This window comes from Scylla paramamosain, chromosome 2 (genome assembly GCF_035594125.1).
Source record: "Scylla paramamosain isolate STU-SP2022 chromosome 2, ASM3559412v1, whole genome shotgun sequence".
Lineage (NCBI taxonomy): Eukaryota > Metazoa > Arthropoda > Malacostraca > Decapoda > Portunidae > Scylla > Scylla paramamosain.
In genome coordinates, this window is record NC_087152.1 from 23,569,330 (window position 1) to 23,595,139 (window position 25,810).

At 39.3% G+C, this 25,810-nt stretch overlaps 1 long non-coding RNA gene across 1 annotated transcript; it reads right to left on the bottom strand.

Moving 5' to 3' along the window:
• Nucleotides 1-24,611: 24,611 nt before the first annotated feature.
• On the bottom strand, nt 24,612-25,362 carry LOC135106666 (uncharacterized). Its single transcript, XR_010271399.1, has 2 exons — nt 25,150-25,362; nt 24,612-25,049 (listed from the first exon to the last, which is right to left on the bottom strand). It is a non-coding gene; the product is annotated as an uncharacterized LOC135106666 (long non-coding RNA).
• Nucleotides 25,363-25,810: the final 448 nt, after the last annotated feature.

Sequence of the window (25,810 nt, forward strand, 5' to 3'; positions counted from 1 at the left end):
AGGTTCTTACGTGCCACAACGCTATTAAGCATGGAAAAAAGTTATATTGAAAAAAAAAATAAATAAATAAATAAAAATCATATCTTTAAGTGTTTTTTTTTTTATCTTGTCACATACAAAAACTCTAAAGCACCCTGTCTGGAGAGAAAAAAAAATGATATTAATAAAATCGTGTTTTAATTAATTTTTATCTTGTTAGGTATCAAAACGTCAAAATGCATGGAAAGCACCCTATATGGGGTAATGAGACGACATTACTAGAAACGTGTCATTTGAGTCTTTATGCGCGCGTTAGGCAATACAACACACACACACAAAAAATAATAAATAAATAAATAGATAAATGAATAAAAGCATGGAAAACACCCTATACTGGAAATTGAAACGAAATTATCGAAAACTTGTTTTAAGTATTTTTTTTTTTTTTTAGCTTCTATACGAAACAGAGCGCAAAAAAATAAATGCAAAAAAAAAAAAAATACGGAGATATAGTACAACATTTTGATAAACGTGTCAAAAAACGTTTAAAATGTATGCAAAGTACCCATTAGGAGAAACGAAACGATATTAGCAGAAACGTTTAATATAGTTATTTTTTTCGCCATTTTAACTAAAAAATGCTAAAACACATGAATATAATTTCATATGGGTAAACAGAATAACATTACCAAAAACGTATATTATTACCACCAAAACTCCAAAATGTATACAAAGAACCATAAAAGAAGATTGAGAACAATATTGCTAAAAACGTTAGATGGTTTTTTTTTCGGGTTACAAAACGCCAAAATGCATGTAAAGCATATTTTATGGGAAAAGAAAACAATATTACCAAACACGTCCGTTTTGAGTACCTTTCAGCTTCTTATGTACGAAAACTAAAAAAGAAAAAAAGAAAAAAAAAACAAAACTATATTGAAACAAACAAAAAATCTTTAAATCAGTTTCGATATTGTTCTTTTGTTTTCCCATTTAAAGTATTTTCATATTTTCTATCATTCTGGTGCCAAATACGCTCATAAACACCCAAATGACACGTATTTGGTAATGTCGTTTCGTTACCCATTACAGGGTGTTTTGCATGCATTTTGGCGTTTGTTACCTCTCAAGCTCAAAAATACTTAAAACACCTTTTTTTTGTTAATATTCTTCTTTTTATCCAGAAAGGCTAATAAAACGCTAAAACGTATGGAAAACACGCTATACTGGAAAAAGAAAACACCTTTACCAAACTGTGTCTTTTGAGTGTTTTTTGTACGAAAATCGTACAAAATCTCTAAAACGCGTACAAAACCCCCTTTCTAAAGAAAAAAGAACATTTCCAAAAACGTGTATTTTTTTAGTGTTTTTGAGCTTGATACATATGAAAACGTCAAAATACACCCTATATCGGGTAACGACGCTTTATTTCCAGAACGGTTTCATTTGCGTGTTAATGAGCGAATTAGGCACAAAAAGGTTAAAGACGTGCCTTTTGAGTATTTTTGATCTAAAAATGTATGAAAATTACCTAGTTTTTTTTTTTTTTATGTAGGAAGGACACTGGCCAAGGGCAACAAATATCTAATAAAAAAATGCCCACTGAAATGCCAGTCCCATAAAAGGGTCAAAGCAGTGATCAAAAATACATGAATAAGTGTCTTGAAACCTCCCTCTTGCAGGAATTCAAGTCATAGGAAGGTGGAAATACAGAAGCAGGCAGGGAGTTCCAGAGTTTACCACAGAAAGGGATGAATGATTGAGAATACTGGTTAACTCTTGCGTTAGAGAGGTGGACAGAATAGGAGTGAGAGAAAGTCTTGTGCAGCGAGGCCGCGGGAGGAGGGGAGGCATGCAGTTAGCAGGATCAGAAGAGCACTTAGCATGAAAATAACGGTAGAAGACAGCTAGATATGCAACATTGCGGCGGTGAGAGAGAGGCTGAAGGCAGTCAGTTAGAGGAGAGGAGTTGATGAGACGAAAAGCTTTTGATTCCACCCTGTCTAGAAGAGCAGTATGAGTGGAATCCCCCCGGACATGTGAAGCATACGCCATACTTGGACGGATAAGGCCCTTGTACAGAGTTAGCAGCTCGGGGGATGAGAAAAACTGGCGGAGACGTCTCAGAACACCTAACTTCATAGAAGCTGTTTTAGCTAGAGATGAGATGTGAAGTTTTCAGTTCAGATTATAAGTAAAGGGCAGACCGAGGATGTTCAGTGTAGAAGAGGGGGACAGTTGAGTGACATTGAAGAAGAGGATATAGTTGTCTGGAAGGTTGTCTCGAGTTGATAGATGGAGGAATTGAGTTTTTGAGGCATTGAACAATACCAAGTTTGCTCTGCTTCAATCAAAAGTTTTAGAAAGATCAGAAGTCAAGCGTTCTGTGGCTTCCCTGCGTGATATGTTTACATCCTGAAGGGTTGGACGTCTATGAAAAGACGTGGAAAAGTGCAGGGTGGTATCATCAGCGTAGGAGTGGATAGGACAAGAAGTTTGGCTTAGAAGATCATTAATGAATAATAAGATGAGAGTGGGCGACAGGACAGAACCTTGAGGAACACCACTGTTAATAGATTTAGGAAAAGAACAGTGACCGTCTACACCACAGCAGCAATATAACGGTCAGAAAGGAAACTTGAGATGAAGTTACAGAGAGAAGGATAGAAACCGTAGGAGCGTAGTTTGGAAATCAAAGCTTTGTGCCAGACTCTATCAAAAGCTTTTGATATGTCCAAGGCAACAGCAAAAGTTTTACCAAAATATCTAAAAGAGGATGACCAAGACTCAGTAAGGAAAGCCAGATCACCAGTAGAGCGGCCTTGACGGAACCCATTCTGGCGATCAGATAGAAGGTTGTGAAGTGATAGATGTTTAAGAATCTTCCTGTTGAGGATAGATTCAAAAACTTTAGATAGGCAGGAAATTAAAGCAATGGAACGGTAGTTTGAAGGATTAGAACGGTCACCCTTTTTAGGAACAGGTTGAATGTAGGCAAACTTCCAGCAAGAAGGAAAGGTAGATGTTGACAGACAAAGCTTAAAGAGTTTCCCTAGGCAAGGTGCAAGCACGGAGGCACAGTTTCGGAGAACAATAGGAGGGACTCCATCAGGTCCATAAGCCTTCCGAGGGTTTAGGCCAGCGAGGGCATGGAAAACATCATTGCGAAGAATTTTAATACGTGGCATGAAGTAGTCAGAGGGTGGAGGAGAGGGAGGAACAAGCCCAGAATCGTCCAAGGTAGAGTTTTTAACAAAAGTTTGAGCGAAGAGTTCAGCTTTAGAAATAGATGTGATTGAAACAGATGTGGTTGAAATAGAGGAGGGAAAGAAGAAGAACTAAAGTTATTGGAGATATTTTTGGCTAGATGCCAAAAATCACGAGGGGAGTTAGATCTTGAAAGGTTTTGACATTTTCTGTTAATGAAGGAGTTTTTGGCTAATTGGAGAACAGACTTGGCATGGTTCCGGGCAGAAATATAAAGTGCATGAGATTCTGGTGATGGAAGCTTAAGTACCTTTTGTGGGCCACCTCTCTTTCATGTATAGCACGAGAACAAGCTGTGCTAAACCAAGGTTTAGAAGGTTTAGGACGAGAAAAAGAGTGAGGAATGTATGCCTCCATGCCAGACACTATCACCTCTGTTATGCGCTCAGCACACAAAGACGGGTTTCTGACACGGAAGCAGTAGTCATTCCAAGGAAAATCAGCAAAATACCTCCTCAGGTCCCCCAACTACCAGAGGCAAAACGCCAGAGGCCCCTTCGCTTAGGGGGATCCTGAGGAGGGATTGGAGCGATAGGACAAGATAAAGATATGAGATTGTGATCGGAGGAGCCCAACGGAGAAGAAAGGGTGACAGTATAAGCAGAAGGATTAGAGGTCAGGAAAAGGTCAAGAATGTTGGGCGTATCTCCAAGACAGTCAGGAATACGAGTAGGGTGTTGCACCAATTGCTCTAGGTCATGGAGGATAGCAAACTTGTAGGCTAGCTCCACAGGATGGTCAGTGAAGGGAGAGAAAAGCCAAAGCTGCCGGTGAACATTGAAGTCTCCAAGAATGGAGATCTCTGCAAAAGGGAAGAGGATCAGAATGTGCTCCACTTTGGAAGTTAAGTAGTCAAAGAATTTCTTATAATCAGAGGAGTTAGGTGAGAGGTATACAGCACAGATAAATTTAGTATGAGAGTAACTCTGTAGTCGTAGCCAGATGGTGGAAAACTCGGAAGATTCAAAAGCGTGGGCACGAGAGCAGGTTAAGTCATTACGCACATAAACGCAGCATCCAGCTTTGGATCGAAAATGAGGATAGAGAAAGAAGGAGGGAACAGAAAAGGAGCTACTGTCAGTTACCTCAGACACCTGAGTTTCAGTGAGGAAAAGAAGATTAGGTTTAGAAGAGGAGAGGTGATGTTCTACAGATTGAAAATTAGATCTTAGACCGCGAATGTTGTAGAAGTTAATGAAGAAAAAGTTGAGGGGGGTGTCAAGACACTTAGGGCCGTCGGCAGAAAGGCAGTCCGACCTGGGGACATTTATGGTCTCCTCCCCAGATGGGGACTCCAAGGCTGGTGTAGGAGTCGCCATGATGTTTTTAAAATTTTTGAGTGAAGGGTGTGTGTGTTATTAGGTGCTTGTAGTTTTGTGTGGAGGAAGAGAGTTGTCTTTAGAGGGCAGGCTGTGACTGCCCCCTTGTGTTGTGAGACACAAAGGGAAACGTTCAGTTAGGTCACAACTGGGTTTAATGATAAGTTCACAGCACCCCCTGAACAGTGGTTTAGACCTCTCTGAGTAATTATCGTTTTGGCAGGTGTGTACTGCCTCCTCCTGTGAAAGAGGAAAGGAAACGATATTATATATATATATATATATATATATATATATATATATATATATATATATATATATATATATATATATATATATATATATATATATATATATATATATATATTACGTATATTATGATTTTTTTTTTCAGTTTCTTAGATACTTAAACGCTAAAAGACTTAAAGAGCACTCTACATGGAGAGACAACACATTACCAAAAAACGTGTATTGTGAGTGATTACCACAATGTTACGGACCAAAACATAAAAATGCAGGCAAAGCATTCAATAAGAAGAATCATAACAACAATGCTAAAAACGCGTATTATGAGTATCTTTGGGAGTGTCAGGTACCACAAACGCTAAAGTGCATTTCCAGAAATAAGTTTTGAGTGTTTTTTCACATTGCTACGTACCAAAACGCTAAAAAGCATGAAAAACACGCTATTTTGGCAAACAAAACAAAAAAAATAAATAAATATCGAAATTGTGCATTTTGAGTTTTTAACTTTTTTTCGTACAAAAACTTTAAAAAGGCATACAAAATGCCTTTACTGGAAAAAAAAATAGTTCAGCATTACCAAATACATGTGTTTTGAGTGTTTTTGAACATGTATGGTATGAAAAATGTATGTAGGTATGAAAAAACGCCAAAATGCACGTAAAGCACCCTACGTGGGTTAACGAGACATTAACAGAAACGTGTTATTTTGGTGTTTATAAGCCTATTAGGCATCAAAACGCTAAAAAAAAAAAAGTAAGGAAAATACCGTATATGGAAAATAAGTAACATTTTCAAAATCGTGTCTTTTGAGTGTTCTTGAGCTTTTTTACGTACCAAAACGCTAAAACACACGAAAAATACCGTTTAGAAAAGAACAGAATATTACGAAAAACGCGCATTTTGAGTGTCATTGATTCTTATTAAGTACCAAAACGCTTAAAAATACATTAAAAGTTCCCAATGTGTAAAACGAAACGATATTCACATAAACGTATATTATGAATATGTTTTTAGCTTCTTAGCTATAAAAACGCTAAAACACATGAATATGTTTTTACATGGATAAGCACAACAGCATTATCAAAAACGTGTATTATGAATTATCACCACCATGTTAGGGACTAAAACACCAATGGGCATGCCAACCACGTTATAGGAATCAGAACGAGAATGCTAAAAACGTGTAATGGGATTGTTTTGAGCTTGTTAGATAGCAGAACGTTAAAGTGCAAGTGTAAAAACACATGCAATCCTTTAATTCACATGCAAATCCTTTACTGAGAAACAAAACGACTTTATTAAAAATGAAAATTTTAAATGTCTTGTTAGTTAACAAAACTCTAATAATGCAAGCAAAGTACCCATTATAGAGACGAAACGATATTAACAGAAACTTGTTTTTCAACGTGTTTTTTCACCTTTTTATCTAATATAACGCTAATACATGAATAAAACTTTATACGAATAAACACAACTTTATCAAAAACGTCTATTATGAGCGATTACTACCATGTTAGGGACCAAAAAGCTAAAATGCCTAGAAATCACCCTATATGAAGAATCAGAACAATAGTGCTAAAAAACGCGTAATTTGAATGTTTTTGAGAGTGATAGATATCAAAATTCTAAAATGTATGAAAATCGAAAAAAAAACGTGTGTTTTGAATGTTTTTTTTCAGTTTCTTACGTATCAAAACGTAAAAAAAAAACATAGAAATTATATTGGAAAAAATATCAAATTCGTGTCTTTTGGTTGTTTTTGAGCTTTCGTACAAAAATCTGAAACGATACAAAGCACCATTTCTGCGGAGACAATCGCATTCATTTTTTTTTTTTGTGTGTGTTTTTAAGCTTATTAGGATATAAGACGCCAAATTACATGCAAAACAATTCGTATGGACTAACAAGACGATATTACCAGAGATGTCATTTGGTTCTTTATGAGCATATTCAGCTAAAAATTAAATGAATAAATAAATAAATAAAAGAAATAAAAACATGAAAAACACCCTATATGGGAAAACAAAACATTATCGAAAAAGTGTCTTTTGAGTGTTTTTGCCAAAACGGCAAAATGTATACCATAAAAGAAAAATCAGAACGATAATGGTAACGACAAAAAATCGTTTAATACGAGTGTTTTTGGGCTTGAAAAGTACTAAAAAGTTAAAGTGGAAGCAAACCACCCTATATGGGAAAAAGGAAATAATATGAGCAAGAATGTGTCTTATCAGTGTTTTTTTCAGCTTTTTAGGTACCCAAAAAAAAAAAAAAGCATGAAAAACACTCTATACTGGAAAACAAAACTTGATGAAAAATCGTGTTTTTTTAATGTTTTTGAGATGCTTTCTTACAAAAACTCTAAAACGTGTACAAAAACAAACCCTCTCGGGAAAAGAACAATACTAAAAAAAAAGTGCATTGAGTGTTTTTAATCTTGTTAGTTATCAAAACGGCAAAATTCTTCCAAATCACCCTATATGGAGTAACGAGACGATATTATCAGAAACATGAAATTTCGATGCATTAGGCACCAAAACGTTTAAAAACATTGAAAAGGCTTTACATCAGAAAATAAAGTAACATTATAGAAAAAAGTGCTTTAGGAGTGTTTTATAGCCTTTTAGGTACTAAAACTGTAAAACTGCATACAAAGTGCCAAATATGGGAAAGGAAAAGGAGTTAAAAGAAACGTGTTATGATTTTTTTTTTTTTTAGCTTTTTAGGTACCGAAACACTAAGACACATGAATGTAACTTTATGTGGAGAAACAGAACATTACAAAAAAAAAAAAACATGTATTATGCATATAGCGTACCCTATCAGAAGAATCAGAAAAACACTGCTAAGAACGCACAATATCAATGTTTTTGAGCTTATTATGTACAAAAACACGAAGAAAACAGTATTACCAAAGACGTGTTTTATTTTATTTTATTTTTTTTTCTTACATACCGCTAAAAAAAAACATGAAAAAACAACTTATTGAAAAAAAAAAAAATATGTTTTCAAATGTTTTTGAGCTTCTTTTCAATAAACACACTAAAAGGCACACAAAACATATTTTCTGGAGAAATATTACAAAAAACTTGTTTTTTTTTTACATTGTTAGGTATGAAAACGTCAATATGCATGCAAATCATCCCATATGAAGTAGTCACGATAATCCTTGAAACGCTTTATTTGGGTGTTTATGAGCGCATTAAGCACCAAAACGAAAAAAAAAAAATGTTAAACACAATATATAGGAAAAGAAAAACAAATATCGAAAACGTGTATTTTGAGTGTTTTACAGCTTGTTAGGCACCAAAACCCTAAAAAGTGCATACAAAGTGATCAATATGGGGAAACGAAAAGATATTAACAGAAATGTGTATATGAGTATTTTTGAGATTCTTAATTATGAAAATGCTAAAAGACATGAATAGCACTCTATATGTAGAAACAGAACGACATTACCAAAAATGTGTATTATGAGTGAATACCCGAATGTTATTAACCAAAACGTAAAAATGAATTTAGAGCACCCTATAAGCAGAATCTGAACAACAATACTTAAAATTTTAATATGTGCTTAAGGGCTTGTCAGACATCAAAAGAATCCTATATGTGGGAAAGAAGAGAAAAAAAAAAAAAAGCTACCAGAACACTAAACTACTATTATATATAAAAAGGTGAAAATCACTCATAGTACATGTTTCTGTTAATATCGTTACATTTTCGAGAATGGGTACTTTGCATTCATTTCAATTTATTTATCAAAATACACGTTTCTTATAATGTTGTCTTGTTCCTTCAGAAAGGATGTTTTATATGCTTTTTAGCGTTTTTGTACTTAAGAAGCTTACAAAACATGAAAAATACGATATATATATATATATATATATATATATATATATATATATATATATATATATATATATATATATATATATATATATATATATATATATATATATATATATATATATATATATATATATATATATATATATATATATATATATATATATATATATATATATATATATATATATATATATATATATATATATATATATATATATATATATATCGTTTTTCCATGTTTTTAGCATTTTCGTACTGAAAAGCACTAAACACGTTTTCGGTTTTTTTTCTTCTTTCCCATATATATATATATATATATATATATATATATATATATATATATATATATATATATATATATATATATATATATATATATATATATATATATATATATATATATATATGAATAATATTATATATGAATAAACATAATATCCTTACTTAAATCGTGTATTATGAACAATTACCACAATGTTGGGGACCAAAGCGGCAAAACGAATACAAAGAACAATGCTAAAAACATGTAATATGAGTGTTTTTGAGCTTGCTAGGTACCAAAATGTTGACATGCATGCGAAGCACTTTTAATGAAAAAGAAAACTGTATTACCGAAACATCTATTTATTTATTTATTTTTTCAGCTTACGTACCAAAACACTTAAAAACACGAAATACACTTTATAATGGAAAACCAAGCAACTTTATCAAAATTTTTTTTTTAAGTGTTTTTGGGTTTCTTTCGTATAAAAACGTTGAGACGCATACAAAACACCTTTTCTAGAAAAAAACAACAACAACATTAACATAAACGTGTGTTTTGAGTGTTTTTGTGCTTATTAGCTATGAAAACACTAAGATGCTTACAAAGAACCCCATATGGAAGACATTATTACAAGAAACATCACATTTGGGTGTTTATGAACTTATTAAACACCAAAACGCTAAAAAGCATTGAAGACATACTATAAGAGAAAACAAATTAACATTATCGAAAATTTGTATTTTGAGCGTTTTTCTCTTTCTTAGGTAACAGAACGGGAAAAATGCATGCAAAGTACGTAATATGGACAACGAAAATATATTAACAGAAACGCATATTATCAGTGTTTTTTTAGCTTTTTCATCGTCAAAATGCTAAAACACATTAAAAAAAAAAACTCGATATGGAGAAAAAGGACGAAATTACCAAAAACGAGTATAACGAGTGATTATCACTATTTTACGGACAAAACGCCAAAATGGATACAAAACACCCTATAAGAAAAAAAGAAAAAGAAAACAAGAATGCTAAAAACGTGTAATAGGAGTGTTGTTTTGGGCTTGTCAGTTAGAAAAATGCTAATATGCATACTAAGTACCCTATATGGCTAAAACAAAATAACATAACCAAAAACGTGTCTTGTGAATGTTTTTCAGCTTTTTACGTACCCAACCACCTCGTTTTGGCTGCATAGAGGAAACAATCTGATTGTGGTTGCATCGAGCCAACCTCTTCGTTGTTGCTGCTTCGAGGCAACAGTTTCGTTGTGGCTGCATCAAACCATACTTGTGGCTACATCAAGACAACAATTATTGTAGATGTATCGAGGCAACCTCATTGTGGCTGCATCGAGGAATCAGTCTCGTTGTGGCTGCATCGAGACAACAATCTCGTTGTAGCTACATCGAGGCAACAATTTCATTGTGGCTCCATCAAGACAACAGTCTCGTTGTGGAGCATCGAGGCAACAATATCTTTCTGACTGCATAGCGGCAGCAAGCTCGTTCTGGCAGCATCGAGGCTCCAGTCTCGTTATGGATGCATCGAGCCAAACCCCCTTGTTGTAGCTTCATCGAGACAACAATCTCGTTGTGGCTCTATCGAGTCAACCCCTTCGTTATGGCTGCATCAAGGCAACAGTCTTATGGTTGCCTCAATGCAGCAAGCTTGTTGCGGATGCATCGAGGCAACAATCTCATTGTGCCTGCATCAAGCCAATCCCTTCCATGTGACCTCTTTGTGGGTGCATCTAGAAAACAAACTCGTTGTGGCTGCATCGAGCCATCCCCTTTCTTTGTAGCTTCATCGAGGCAACAATTTCTTTGTGGTTGCATCGAGGCACCAATTTCGAGTCAAGAACTACGTTGTGGCAGCATCAAGCCAACCCCTTCGTTGTGGTTGCATCTCTAGCAACAATCTCTTTGTGGCTTCATCTAGGCAGCAAGCTCGTTGTGGCTGTATCGAGGCAACCCTCTTCTTATGGATGGATGGAGGCAAGAATCTCGTTGTGGCTGCATCAAAGGAACAATCTCGATGAGGCTACAGCGAGGCAATAATCTCGCTGTGGCTGCATAGGGGCAACAAGCTTGTTTTGGCTGCATCGAGGCACAAATCTCGTTGTCGGTGCATCGAGCCAACCACCTCGTTTTGGATGCATATCGACAACAATCTCGTTGTGGCTGCATCAAGCCAAACCCTTCGTTGTGGCTACATCGAGCGAACCTCTTCGTTGTTGCTGCTTGAAGGCAACAATCTCGTTGTGGCTGAATCCAGCCATTCTTGTGCTTGCAGCAAGACAACAGTCTTTGTGGATGCATCGAGGCAACAATCTTCTTGTGGCTTCCTCGATGCAGGAAGCTTGTTGGGGTTGCATCGCTGGAACATTGTGCCTGCATCAAGCCAACCCCCTCTATGTGGCTGCATCCAGGGAGCAAGCTCGTTGTAGCTGTATGGAGGCAACAATCTCGTTCTGGCTGCACCAAGCCTCCCCCTCTTTGTGGCTGCATCTAGGAAACAAACTCGATGCAGCCACAAAAAGATAGTTCCCTTGACTGAGCCACAGTGAGGTTGGTGACTCGATGCAGCCACAACGACATTGTTGCCACGATACTGCCACAATGACGGGGTTAGATCAAAGCAACCACAACGAAATTGTTGCCTCGATGCAGCCGCAACAAGAGGCTCAATGCAGGCAGAACGAGACTGTTGCATCGATGAAGACACAAAGAGATTACTACCTTGATGCAGCCACAACGAGCTTCGTGCTCGATGCAGCCACAACGAGATTGTTGCCTCGGTGCTGCCACGACGAAGGAGTTGGTTTGATGCAGCAACAACGAGACTGTTGCCTCGATGCAACCATAACGAGGGGTTTAGCTCGATGCAGCCACAACGAGATTGTTGCCTCGATGCAGCCACGAAAATGTTGCTTCAATACAGCCACAACGAGATTGTTGCCTCAGTGTAGCCACAACGAGATTGTTCCCTCAATGAAATCTCAACGAGGTTGTAGCATTGATGAAACCACAAAGAGATTGGTGCCTCGATGTTGTGGATGCATTGAGACAACAATATCATTGTGCTGTATCGAGGCAACAACGTCGTTGCGGCTGCATCGAGGCAACAATGTCTTCGTGGCTGTATCGAGGTAACAATCTCGTTGTGGCTATATACAGGCAACAATCTCGTTGTGGCAGCATCAAGGCAACAATCACTTTGTGGCTGCATCGAGGCAGCAAGCTCGTTGTGCCTGCATCAAGGCACCAATCTCGTTGTGGATGCATTGAACCAAATCACCACGTTGTGGTTGCATCGAGACAACAATCTCGTTGTGGCTGTATCGAGCCAACCACTTCATTGTGGCTGCACCGAGGCAACAATCTCTTTCTGGCTGCATCGATGCAACAATCTCGTTGTGGCTGCATCGACCCAACCCCCTCTTTGTGGCTGCATCAAGGCAACAATCTCGCTGTGGCTGCATCTAGGTACGAAACTCGATTTCGCTGCATCGAGGTAACAATCTCGTTGTGGCTGCCTTGAGCAAACCCCCTCATTGTGGCTGCATCGAGGCAACAATCTTCTTATGACTTCATCGATGCAACAATTTCGTTGTGGCTGCATCGAGGCAACAATCTCGTTCTGGCTGCTCATGGCAACAATCTCGATGAAGCTGCGTCGAGGCAACAATCTCCTGGCTCCATCGAGGCAGCAATTTCGTTGTGGCTGCATAGAGGCAATAATCTCGTTGTGGCTTCATCAAACCAACCACCTCGTGGTGGCTGCATCGAGGCAACAGTCTCGTTGTAGCTGCATCGAAGCAGCAAGCTCGTTATGGCTGCATCTAAGCAACAATTTCGTTGTTGCTGCCACGAGGCAATTATCTCAAAGTAGCTGCAGCGAAGCAATAATCTTGTTATGGCTTCATCGATACAACAATCTCGTTGTAGCTGCATCGAGGCAACCTTCTCGTTGCGGCCGCATCTTGTGGCTGTATCGAGGCAACAATCTCGTTGTGTCTACATTGAGGCAACAATCATATTCTGGCTGCGTATCTAGGCAACCCCTTCGTTGTGGCTGTATCGAGGTAACAATCTCGTTGTGCCTGCATCAAGCCAAGTCCCTCATTGTGGTTGCATGGAGACAACAATTTCGTTGTGGCTGCATCGAGGCAACAATCTCGTAGTGGCTGCATCAAGGTAACAATCTCGTTGTGGTTGAATCGCGGCAACAAATTCGTTGTATCTGCATTGAGGGAGCAAGCTCATTGTGATTGCATCGAGAAACCAATCTAGTTGTAACTCAATCCAGCCAATCCCCTCGTTGTGGCTGCATCGAAGGAACAATCTCGTTTAAGCTGCATTGAGCTAATCCCTTCGTTCTGGCTTTGTCGAAGGAACAATCTCGTTGTGGCTTAATCAAGCCAACTCCCTCGTTGTGGATACTTCCAGCAAGCAAGCTCGTTGTGGCCACATCGAGCCAACCCCTTCGTTGTAGCTGTATCGAGGCAACAATCTGGTTTTGGCTGCATCGAGGCAACAATCTCGTTGTAGCTGCATCGAGGTAAAAATCTCGTTCTGGCTCCATCGAGGCAACAGTTTCGTTGTGGATGCATCAAGGGAACAATCTCGTTGTGGCTGCATCAAGGCAACAATCTCGTTGTGCCTGCATCGAGGCACCAATCATGTTATTGCTGCATTAAGGCAACAATTTCGTTGTGGTTCCATCGAGGGATCCCCCTCGTTGTGGCTGCATAGAGGCAACATTCTCATTGTAGTTTCATCGAGGCAGCAATCTCATTCTGGCTGCATTAAGGTAACAATCTAGTTGTGGTTGCATCGAGCCAACCCCTTCGTTGTGGTTGAATCGAGACAGCAAGCTCGTTGTAGCTGAATCGAGGTAACTATCTTGTTTTGCCTGCATCGAGGCAGCAAACAAGTTGTGTCTGCATCGAGGCAAAAATCTCTTTGGATCTAACCCTCACGTTGCTACTGCACTGAGGCAACAATCTCGTTGTTGCATCGAGCCGATCCCTTCTTAGATGCTGCATCGAGGCAACAACTTCCTTGTGGCTGCATGGAGGCGATTATAACGTTGTAGCTGCATCAAGGAAACATTCTTGTTGTGGCTGCATCGATGAAATATTTTTGTTGTGGCTGCATCGAGGAAACCCTCTCCTTGTGGCAGCATCGAGGCAATAATCTCGTCATAACTGCATCGAGGCCGCAAGGTCGTTGTGGCTTCATCGAGGTAACAATCTCTTTGTGACTACAACGAACTAATACTTTCGTCTGGGCTGCATCGAGGCAAGAATCTTGTTGTGGCTGCATGGAGCCAACCACCTCGTTTTCGCTGCATAGAGGCAACAATCTCGTTGTGGCTGCATTGATCCAAATACTTCGTTATGGCTATATCGAGCACACCTCTTCATTGTTGCTCCTTGGAGGCAACAATGGCTGCATCGAGCCATTGTTGTGGCTGCATCTAGACAACAGTCATTGTGGATGTATCGAGGCAACAACCTCGTTGCGGCTTCACTGAGGAAACAATCTCGTAGTGGTTGCATCGAGGCACTAATCTCGTTGTGGAAACATCGTGCGAACTCCCTCTTTATGACTGCATCGAGGCAACAATCTCGTTGTGGCTTCAAGGGGGCAGCATTCTCGTTGTGACTGCATGAAGGCCACAGTCTTCTTATGGCAGTATCGGGGAAACAATCTCGTTGTTGCTACAGCGAGGTAACAATCTCGCTGTTGGTGCAAGCTCGCTGTGGCTGCATCGAGGCAGAAATCTCGTTGTGGCTGAATCAAGGCAACAATCTCGTTCACGATGCATCGAGCCAACCACTTCATTTTGGCTGCATGGAGGCAGCAAGCTCGTTGTGGTTGCATTAAGGCAACAACCTCCTTGTGGCTGCATCTAGCCCTCCCTCATTGTGGTTGCGTAGAAGCATCGAGGGAACAATCTCGTTGTGTCTGCATTGAGGCAGCAAGCTCATTGTGGCTGTATGAAGGCACAAATCTCGTTGTAGCCCCGTCGAGCCAACCTCCTCGTTGTGGCTGCATCGAGACAACAATCTCGTTGTGGCTGAATCAAGGAAACAGTTTCGTTGCGGTAGCATCGAGCCAACAAGCTTGTTGTGGCTGCATCGATGCAAAAATCTCGTTGTGGCTGCATCTAGGTAACCTCCTCGTTGCATCTCGGTGTTGTTGCAGCGAGCCAACCCACACGTTGTGGCTTTATCTAAGAAATAATCTCTTTGTGGCTAGATCGAGGCAACAACCTCGTTGTGGCTGCATCGCGGCAACTATCTCATTGTAGCCAACCCACACGTTGTGGCTTTATCTAAGAAATAATCTCTTTGTGGCTAGATCGAGGCAACAACCTCGTTGTGGCTGCATCGCGGCAACTATTTCATTGAAGCTGCATAGAGGAAGAAAATCTCGTTGTGGCTGCATCGAGGCACCAATCTCGTTATGGCTTCATCGAGTCAACAATTTTGATGTGGCTGCTTTGAGTCAACAATCACGTTGTGGTTGTATCGAGCTAACCCCGTCGTTGTGGTTGCATTGAGGTAACAATCTCGTTGTGGCTGCTTCGAGCCAACCCTCTCATTGTTGCTGCATCGATTCAACCTCCTCTTTGTGGCTGGATCAAGGCAACAGTCCCGTTGTGGCTGCATCGAGGCAACAACCTCTTTGTGGCTGCATCAAGGCAACAATCTATTTGTGGGTGCATCGAGGCAAGAATCTCGTTGTTGCTGCATCGAGGAAACAATCTAGTTTTGGCTTTACCGAACCAACCCCCTCCTTGTGGTTGCATCGAAGCAACAATATCCTTGTGGCCAACCCCTTCGTTGTGGCTGCATCAAGGCAAAACTCTCGTTGTGGCTACATCGAAGCAGCAAGTTCGTTGTTGCTCCATCGAGGCTGCATTGAGCCAAAACCCTCGTTGAGGCTGTATCGAGGCAAGAATCTCGTAGATTCATGGAGGTAGCAATCTCGTTGTGACTGCATCTAGGCAACAATCTTATTGTGGCTGCATCGAGGCATCAATCTCGTTGTGGCTGCAACGAGGCAACAATATCGCTGTGGCTGCACTGAGGCAGCAAGCTCGTTGTGGCTGCATGGAGGCACAGATCTCGTTGTGGCTGAATCGAGGCAATGTTCTCGATGCATCGAGCCAACCATGATGTTGGTGGTGTGTTGATCGCAGTAAACCCTGTAATATATTATTCAAGTATGGTATATCAATTTATCTTCATACAATGGTGGGTATCTCACATGGGATGGCCTAGGCAGATCATCACACACACATCATTCACACTCTTAGTCCTGCAAGCCCTTGATGGAAAGGAACAGTATGATAGTGTTATAAATTTAATGGTGTGTGTGTGTGTGTGTGTGTGTGTGTGTGTGTGTGTGTGTGTGTGTGTGTGTGTGTGTGTGTGTGTGTGTGTGTGTGTGTGTGTGTGTGAGGGAGGGGAAAAGTAATGTTTATTTATTTTTTTATGCATTTATTAAAGAAAGAGAGAGGAAGTACATGTGTGTGCTTTCAGTCCATCCGTTCTGGTAAGCGTTTTTGCTGCATGAAGCCACGAATCACTAGCAAGGTCAAGAGATGGAGAAATGTGGGCTGCAGAATAGGATACACAAGTCAAGAGTGCTTGAAGTGGAACTGAATTGCCTGGGACGAGCATTTGGGGTGGCAGGATGAAATGAGTGAGAGCATTGATGGCAAGATGAAAGAGTGAGATCATTGAAGGGGGTGGACTGTAAACTCCTACTTTGTCGTTATTTCATACACACACACACACACACACACATATATATATATATATATATATATATATATATATATATATATATATATATATATATATATATATATATATATATATATATATATATATATATATATATATATATATATATATATATATATATATATATATATATATATATATATATATATATATATATATATATATATATATATATATATATATATATATATATATATATATATATATATATATATATATATATATATATATATTTTTTTTTTTTTTTTTTTAAGTATGAGGGACACTGGCCAAAGGCAACAAAAATCCAACAAATAAAAAAACACCACTAAGATGCCAGTCCCATAAAAGGGTTCAAAGCGGTAGTCAAAAATTGAAGAATGAGCGTCTTGAAACTTCCCTCTTGAAGGAATTCAAGTCATAGGAAGGTGGAAATAGAGAAGCAGGCAGGGAGTTCCAGAGTTTACTAGAGAAAGGGATGAATGATTGAGAATACTGGTTAACTCTTGCATTAGAGAGGTGGACAGAATAGGGGTGAGAGAAAGAAGAAAATATTGTGCAGCGAGGCTGCTTGAGGAGGGAAGGCATGCAGTTAGCATGATCAGAAGAGCAGTTAACATGAAAATAGCGCTAGAAGACGGCTATAGATACAACATTGCGGCGATGAAAGAGTGGCTGAAGACAGTCAGTTAGAGGAGAGGAGTTTATGAGACGAAAAGCTTATGATTCCACCCTGTCTACATGAGAGGTATGAGTGGAAACGGCTCCCCCCCCCAGACATGTGAAGCATACTCCATACATGGACGGATAAGGCCCTTGTACAGAGTTAGCAGCTAGGGGTGTGAGAAAAACTGGTGGAGACGTCTCAGAAAACCTAACTTCATAGAAGCTGTTTTAGCTAGAGTTGAGATGTGAAGTTTTCAGTTCAGATTATAAGTAAAGGATGTTCAGTGTAGAAGAGGGGGACAGTTGAGTGTCATTGAAGAAGAGGAGATAGTTGTCTGGAAGGTTGTGTCCAGTTGATAGATGGAGGAATTGAGTTTTTGAGTCACTGAACAATACCAAGTTTGCTCTGCCCCAATCAGGAATTCTAGAAAGACCACAAGTCAGGCATTCTGTGGCTTCCCTGCGTGAAATGTTTACTTCCTGAAGGATTGGACGTCTATGAAAAGACGTGGAAAAGTGCAGGGTGGTATCATCAGCGTAGAAGTGGATAGGACAAGAAGTTTGGTTTAGAAGATCATTAATGAATAATAAGAAGAGAGTGGGTGACAGGATAGAACCCTGAGGAACACCACTGTTAATAGATTTAGGAGAAGAACAGTGACCGTCTACCACAGCAGCAATAGAACGGTCAGAAAGGAAACTTAAGATGAAGTTACAGAGAGAAGGATAGAAACCGTAGGAGGGTAGTTTGGAAATCAAAGCTTTGTGCCAGACTCTATCAAAAGCTTTTGATATGTCCAAGGCAACAGCAAAAGTTTCACCAAAATCTCTAAAAGAGGATGACCAAGACTCAGTAAGGAAAGCCAGAAGATCACCAGTAGAGCGGCCTTGACGGAACCCATACTGGCGATCAGATAGAAGGTTGTGAACTGACAGATGTTTATGAATCTTCCTGTTGAGGATAGATTAAAAAAACTTTAGATAGGCAGGAAATTAAAGCAATAGGACGGTAGTTTGAGGGATTAGAACGGTCACCCTTTTTAGGAACAGGTTGAATGTAGGCAAACTTCCAGTAAGAAGGAAAGGTAGATGTTGACAGACAGAGCTGTCTTCCTCAATCTCCATCTATGAAAAAATCGTAATATTTTGTTCACTTCTGTAAACCGCCTAGCTGAATAACACTTCATTTATGAAACAAAGCAATTCATGAGCAAAGATGTACGAGAAACAAACCTCTTCATCCCATGGTTGTTGTTCTTGTCGTTGTTGTTGTTGTTGCTGTTCGGTCCCTTCGTAGTCAGTCTCCTGGAAAAAAAATAGTTTGTGTTACTTGTTTAAAGCAGTCAACCTACCAAAATTCTCTAATATGTCAAATTAAATTTCATAATTAAGCTAAAAAACACAATTTCTTACCTGTTCTGTGATTTTCATAGGTGATGCGTGCTTCTGCCCAAACATTACTTCGTAGGGAGACATTCCAATTATTCTATGGTTGACAGTATTTTTGGTCCATTGCACCTGCTTGAGCAAGTCTACCCAGTTGCACATGTTCTTCTCCCGCACCAATCCTCATAACATTATTTTTATGTCGCTGTTGACCTTTTCCACAGATCCCTGGCTCTGAGGATGTCTGGGGATCCCCTGATAAGCTCTGTCTCAGGCCAAAATGTATGCATCATTGTTGTTAGTGGGGCTCCAACGAACTTGTTGCCGTTATCGCTTTGAAGAATTTTTGGTGCCCCTATGAGAGTAAATATATCATAGAGATGGCGTGAAACTTCAGAGGTTTGCTTTGAATAGAAAGCCTTTAATACGCTAAATTTTGTAAAATGATCTTGATAATGTAATATGAAGCAGTAATTATCTCTGGTCTTGCAAGATCACATGTCTATTAAATCCACTCGCCCCTTTCGCTGTAGCCGCTACTCGTGATAGGTCTTACTACTCTCTTATTTTTCTTGATCGACCTCTTCTCGCATGTTACACAATAGGATAAAAACAGGGCAACTTGTTCCCGGGTCACGTTGGCAACGGCCTTTTTAACCTCACAATAAGTTATTTTCTGTCCTCCGTGACAGACATTGACGTGGGCGTCGTAAATTACATCAAACACCTCTGTTTCAGGTATATATCGTCTATGGAATTTTTCTTGATAAGAATCTCTTTACCTCCACCAAAATCTTGCAACGCCGTACATATTTAACAGAGCATAATCAGGAGGATACTTTTTTTTTTTTCACCCTCCTTTGCCGCGATGACACGTTTTATATAATGTTTTAACTTCCTTGAAGTGAAAAAGAAGCGTCCGTCGGAAGAAATAACGTTATAAAACTTTTTCCGCTAAGTTTCTCTTCGATTCATTTCAGTATTAATAAGATCGGTCGGTGTTTAAACCAATGAAATCCGCACGCACTTAAAAAAAACAGCACCAGCGCACACAACAACAGCAGCAGCGACAACAGCGGCAGTGCACACAACAGCAGCAGCGGCGGCACCCAACTATCTGCTCTAACTAACGCACTTTTATATACACCCCGAACGCCCCACACACACGCGCGCGCACACCCCACCCGACCTCTAAAATTGGCCATTAACGTTACTGGCTGTCCATTGACGTTAATGGACAAGTTATTCCAACTGGGCAGTTCCGTCTGTCCATTATGATTAATAAGCAAATTGACCTCGCCCATTAACGTTGATGTGCAATTATCCTTATTGAGCACAAGAAAGTAAACATGATTCCTTAATTATCAATATATATATATATATATATATATATATATATATATATATATATATATATATATATATATATATATATATATATATATATATATATTATTTATTAATTTATTTGTCTATTTTTCAGTTTTTGTTCTCACCATGTTTATCTTGTTTGTTTCTTTCAGGACTGACATCTCACGTGCGGGGACAGATAAGGAAGTAAAGAATGGCAACTTAGGACTGACATCAAGCTTACATTTCAGCCAAAAAGCTAACTTACCGGTGTCGGTGTCGCGAATCAACATAGCGGATATTTTAGAATCTCCAAGAGGTGCCACTCGCCACATCATTGGGTGCACGTTGGAGAGATTACCGAGAGGGTGTGGGAGGCTTGTAATATCACAGATGTACAGCAAACAGTTGTAGCGATGCAGCAAGGGACACAGGGCAGCTGCATTATATCGTGGATTTGTGTACAGACGCACCTTCCAACTAAGGTAAAGTTTCTCTACATAAAATTATTAATGAATTCTGCGCTATTTCTTGCGTAACAAGATCTTATGTTTTGCATGGCGAAGTCATGTAGATGTAAAGAATTCAGTCTCAAAAAATATTCAGTATAAATAATTTAATAAAGTATTTTATTTTCAACAGAATGAACCTCAGAGGGATTATTCTCTGTAGCAATAGTTTTTAGCGTTAGAAACTTATGTGAGTCTCACCTCCAAGAGTATGTCTTCCAATCCTTTCCAGTATCCTGGATTATTACCATAGAGCGAGAAGCTCAGCACTTTAGAGCCAATATTCCATGGTCGTCGGCCACAGGTCTTGTTTACTTTTTCCTTTAACCAGCTTTTTGAAAAATCACCGAAAGCTCACGATATTCTTTTGTCTGGCGTTGGCTGTCATCGGCTTCCCACCACACTAAGTCCTCATGTGTTCTAGGTCCAAACACGGTCTGGTGCTACCTCACCATCAAACAAAACAAAAAGTTTCTTTAACTTACAAACGCTGTGTCAAGATAAAAAGATAACATCACTTGTTTACGTATTGAAAACTGAAAGTGGCACGTCACCTTAGATTTTAAGTTCTACTTAGGCAGAGTGCTGCATAACACTGCTGCTAAGGAGCAGATTGGCTGTTTCTTTCCAGAGATATGGACACAGTTATGAATATCTGCATTTCTCTAATACTGGAACCATGATCATCATAGATACCTTATTGTTACTCTTCTTCAGCGACACTTAACTGTCCCCCTCTTCTACACTGAAAATCTTCATTCTGTGCTTTACTTACAATCTGAACTGGAAATTTCATATCTCATCTCTAGCTAAAACAGCTTCTATGAAATTAGGTGTTCAGGGACGTCTCCGCCAGTTTTTCTCACCCCCACCCCCAGCTGCTAACTCTGTACAAGGGCCTTATCCGTCCATGTATGGAGTATGCTTCACATGTCTGGGGGCCGTTTCCACTCATACCGCTCTTCTAGACAGGGTGGAATCAAAAGCTTTTCGTCTCATCAACTCCTCTCTTCTAATTGACTGTTTACAGCTATTTACAGAAGGCTTACGAATACCTTAAGGAACTGAGCAAGTTTCGAAAATACACAAATAAATAGATAAATAAATAAATAATAAATAAATAAATAAATAATAAATCATTCAGTATAATCTGATGTCCTCTCGTTGTAGTAACTGAGAAAGGTCAAGCAATGGAACTCATGTTTCCTTTATGGTTAAAACCAATATAATCCTTTAAAACACTCTTGACAAAATAATATATTGACTACCGGGATGCCAATGTCATTTGCATAAAATAAGGGATGAAGATATTTGTTATATTTTGTATCCAAGGTACCTTAGATGACTCATGAGTAACGCGTCCCAGTCTATCAATTCCACTTGCAATGTGAGAGAACGAGGAGGAGGACGAGGTGCAGTAGAGAAGCGACGGAAGGAAAATGACAGTGCTTACCGCCAACACCTTTACATACACTAACACCTGTACATACAGTAATGTGAGGCATGAGTGAGGTGTGTATATAAATGCAGGGCTCTAACCCCACAGACTGTTATTCGTACATGGAAATATCACACCGTAAGTAATGTATTTTTAGCTCAGATAGGGAAGAAAAGGTAATTTGCAGGGCTCTAGCCCCACAGGCAGTCATTCGTACATGAAAGTGTCACACCGTAAGTAATATATTTTTGGCTCAGGGAAGAAAAAGGTAATTTGTGCCCCCCCAAAAAAAACGTGAACTACTTACAAGTACTTCCTAAGATGAACACAAACGATGAGAATGATACAAACTTAAAAAATAAAAGTAGAGGAAACTAAAGTAAAAGAACTAATAAACGTTATGAAAATACACCGGTATAAAGGATAAATAAAATATGAAGAATAATAAAATCACCCAGTGCTTCCAAAGCTCACGTAGACTTCCCCCATGCTTCCTCATACATTTATATTTTTATATGCCAATCATGTTTGTATATGGTATTGATAAAGTAAAGAATACTATCGTGTTAAAACTGTACATGAGCCAGTACTGATCTATTAACAGGAGGATTTCAAGTTTTACGTAGCTGGCAATACATTGAAATACATTGCAATACATTGCAACCACCTGCACGGTAAGGCCATCTGGCGGCTGTTTACTGTTGCGCTTTACAGTTATATTATCAAGGTGTCATGGTGCAGTGCTGCACACGACTACAGTCGTGTTTAACAAGGTGTGTGTGTGTGTGTGTGTATGGTGCAGGTGTGTGTGTGTGTGTGTGTGTGTGAAATACAGGCTTGTATTTCGTTGTTGTGGGTCGTGAACAGTGGTAGTGATGTGACGTGGAGGTAATGAGTGGTGATGATGTGACATGGAAATGTATATTGATCGGTGATGATAATGTGACATGCAAATAGTGATCCATGGTGATATATCATAGCTTTGCTGGTGACGAGAGAGAGAGAGAGAGAGAGAGAGAGAGAGAGAGAGAGAGAGAGAGAGAGAGAGAGAGAGAGAGAGAGGGGGGGGGGGGAGGCACAAATTACCTTTTCTTCCCTGTCTGAGCAAAAAATATATTACTTACGGTGTGATACTTCCATGTACGTATAACAGTCTGAGCGGCTAGAGCCCTGCACGTATATGCTTACCTCACTCATGCCTCACAGTACTGTATGTACATACGAATGTACTACATAAATATAGTTTACATATACTTATAATAGTGTCATTTATGACACACAATACAGAGAACCAAAAGTAACAGCATGTTCCTACTTGTAAAACTTATACTTTTTGCTTTCACTGATATGACATTCACGTATGTACTATTAGATGCCAAAAACGTATAATTAAGTTAATTTCACTGAAATATTATTCAAAGAAATTTTGCAAAGCCGAGGTTTGCCAAAACTGATAAAAAATGTCTGAGCCTTAGTTACTGAGCCTGGCAAAGTTTATAACTACAGATATTTGACTAGATTATTATGAAGACAAGATGATAACTTTGTAAGCTTTTTAATGTCCCGAACAGCATTCCTACAGTGACTCAGGCAGATTATTTGTTACATCAATTAGCCTTTTTTTTTTTCTTTCCTTCTTTTTATGATGGTCAGTTGAGTTTGTTAGCAAGCTTTATGATGGCATCAAAGAAGATCTCTAAGTAATCAAAATAGTGAAATTTATTTATTCATTTATTTTATTTATATATACTTTATTATTATTATTTTATCAATTTATTTTCCAGGGCACGGTCTTGATGGAGACCGCATGTAGGCAAAGGCGGAGGGTGTTGGCAGTAAGCACTGTCATTTTCCTTCCGTCACTTCTCTACTGCACCTCGTCCTTCTCCTCGTTCTCTCACATTGCAAGTCGAATTGACAGACTGGGACGCGTTACTCATGAGTCATCTAAGATACCTTGGATACAAAATATAACAGATATTATATCATATTATATTATATTATATTAGTTTTAACCATAAAGGATACATGACTTCCATTGCTTGACCTTTCTCAGTTACTACAACGAGAGAACATCAAATTATGATGACTGATTTATTTATTTATTTATTTATTTATCTATTTATTTGTGTATTTTCGAAACATTGTCAGTTCCTTGAGGTATTCATAAGCCTTCTGTAAATAACTTACAAAGAATGCTCCCAGTACGGAACTATTTTCAGGATAAAAAGATGCAAGCTTTTTTTTTGTTGTTTTATGTAGAAGGGACACTGGCCAGGGGCAACAAAAATCCATTAATAAAAAAAGCCCACTGAGATGCCAGTCCCAGAAAAGGGTCCAAAGTGTTAGTCAAAAATTAAAGGATAAGTGTCTTGAAACCTCCCTCTTCAAAGAATTCAAGTATAGGAAGGTGAAAATACATGTAATGAGTGCAAAACTAGGGCACAGTTAACCTACCTTAATTAGGCTCACCAAGCACTCACCACAAGAACCCACTGATTAATTTAAACCTCCTGCTTAGGTTCACAGAAACCCGGGCCACAATTTAAGAATTTAATGGTTGAGTACATAATAAAGAAAACACAAATAAAATAGGAGTGCTTAACACTCTTAGAGGCCACACTGCTGGAACTCCAAAATACCTGATCCCATGAGAAAATGGGTAAATCCACATACAAATAAACAGGAGAAATAAACACTTCACGCACCAACACAAGAAATGTTATATGCCACTGACACTGTCCCACCCTAACCAGGACCCTCACACCCTATAGGCTCAACCGCACACCGACCCAACACGCTGAAGGTACACCACTACCACTACCCTGAAGTACTGAAGCTCTTCCTCCATGCACGGCGGTACTAACACCATAGTAGCCAGGGACAGCAAGTTCCTCACTGCAGCCTCCTTAGTTCACAGTATCTGCTACGGTGCCACCTCACTGACGTCCCACAGCACACTGCCAAGACCAAACTCCTGCCAACCAAGCGTACAAATCACCACCCTATCTCCCAATAATGTCCCCCAATATACACTGTTTCACCATGAAAGAATACAACAAATCCCAATAACATACCTGCAAATCAAATGGCAAATTCACCACTACTCTGCACCCTGTCTCTCTCTCGCTCGCCTCTCCCGCCAAAATCCCCACAACAACAAACCTTCAGGGCCTTAAGACTCGTTTTGGCGGGACTCGCTGACTAGTCTGTGAGCCTCTCGCAGGCGCGCCCAATTCAACTTCTTACATACAGAAGCAGGCTGAGAGTTCCAGAGTTTACCAGAGAAAGGGATGAATGATTGAAAATACTGGTTAACTCTTGCATTAGAGAGATGGACAGAATAGGGGTGAGAGAAAGAAGAAAGTTTTGTGCTTCGAGGCCACGGGAGGAGGGGAGGCATGCAGTTAGCAAGATCAGGAAGAACACTTAGCATGAAAAATAGCAGTAGAAGACAGCTGGAGATGCAACATTGCGACGATGAGAGAGAGAGAGGCTGAAGACAGTCAATTAGAGGAGAGGAGTTGATGAGACGAAAAGCTTTTGATTCCACCCTGTCTAGAAGAGCGGTATGAGTGGAAACGGCCCCCAGACATGTGAAGCATACTCCATACATGGACGGATAAGGCCCTTGTACAGAGTTAGCAGCTGGGGGTGGGGGTGAGAAAAACTGGCGGAGACGTCCCTGAACACCTAATTTCATAGAAGCTGTTTTAGCTAGAGATGAGATATGAAATT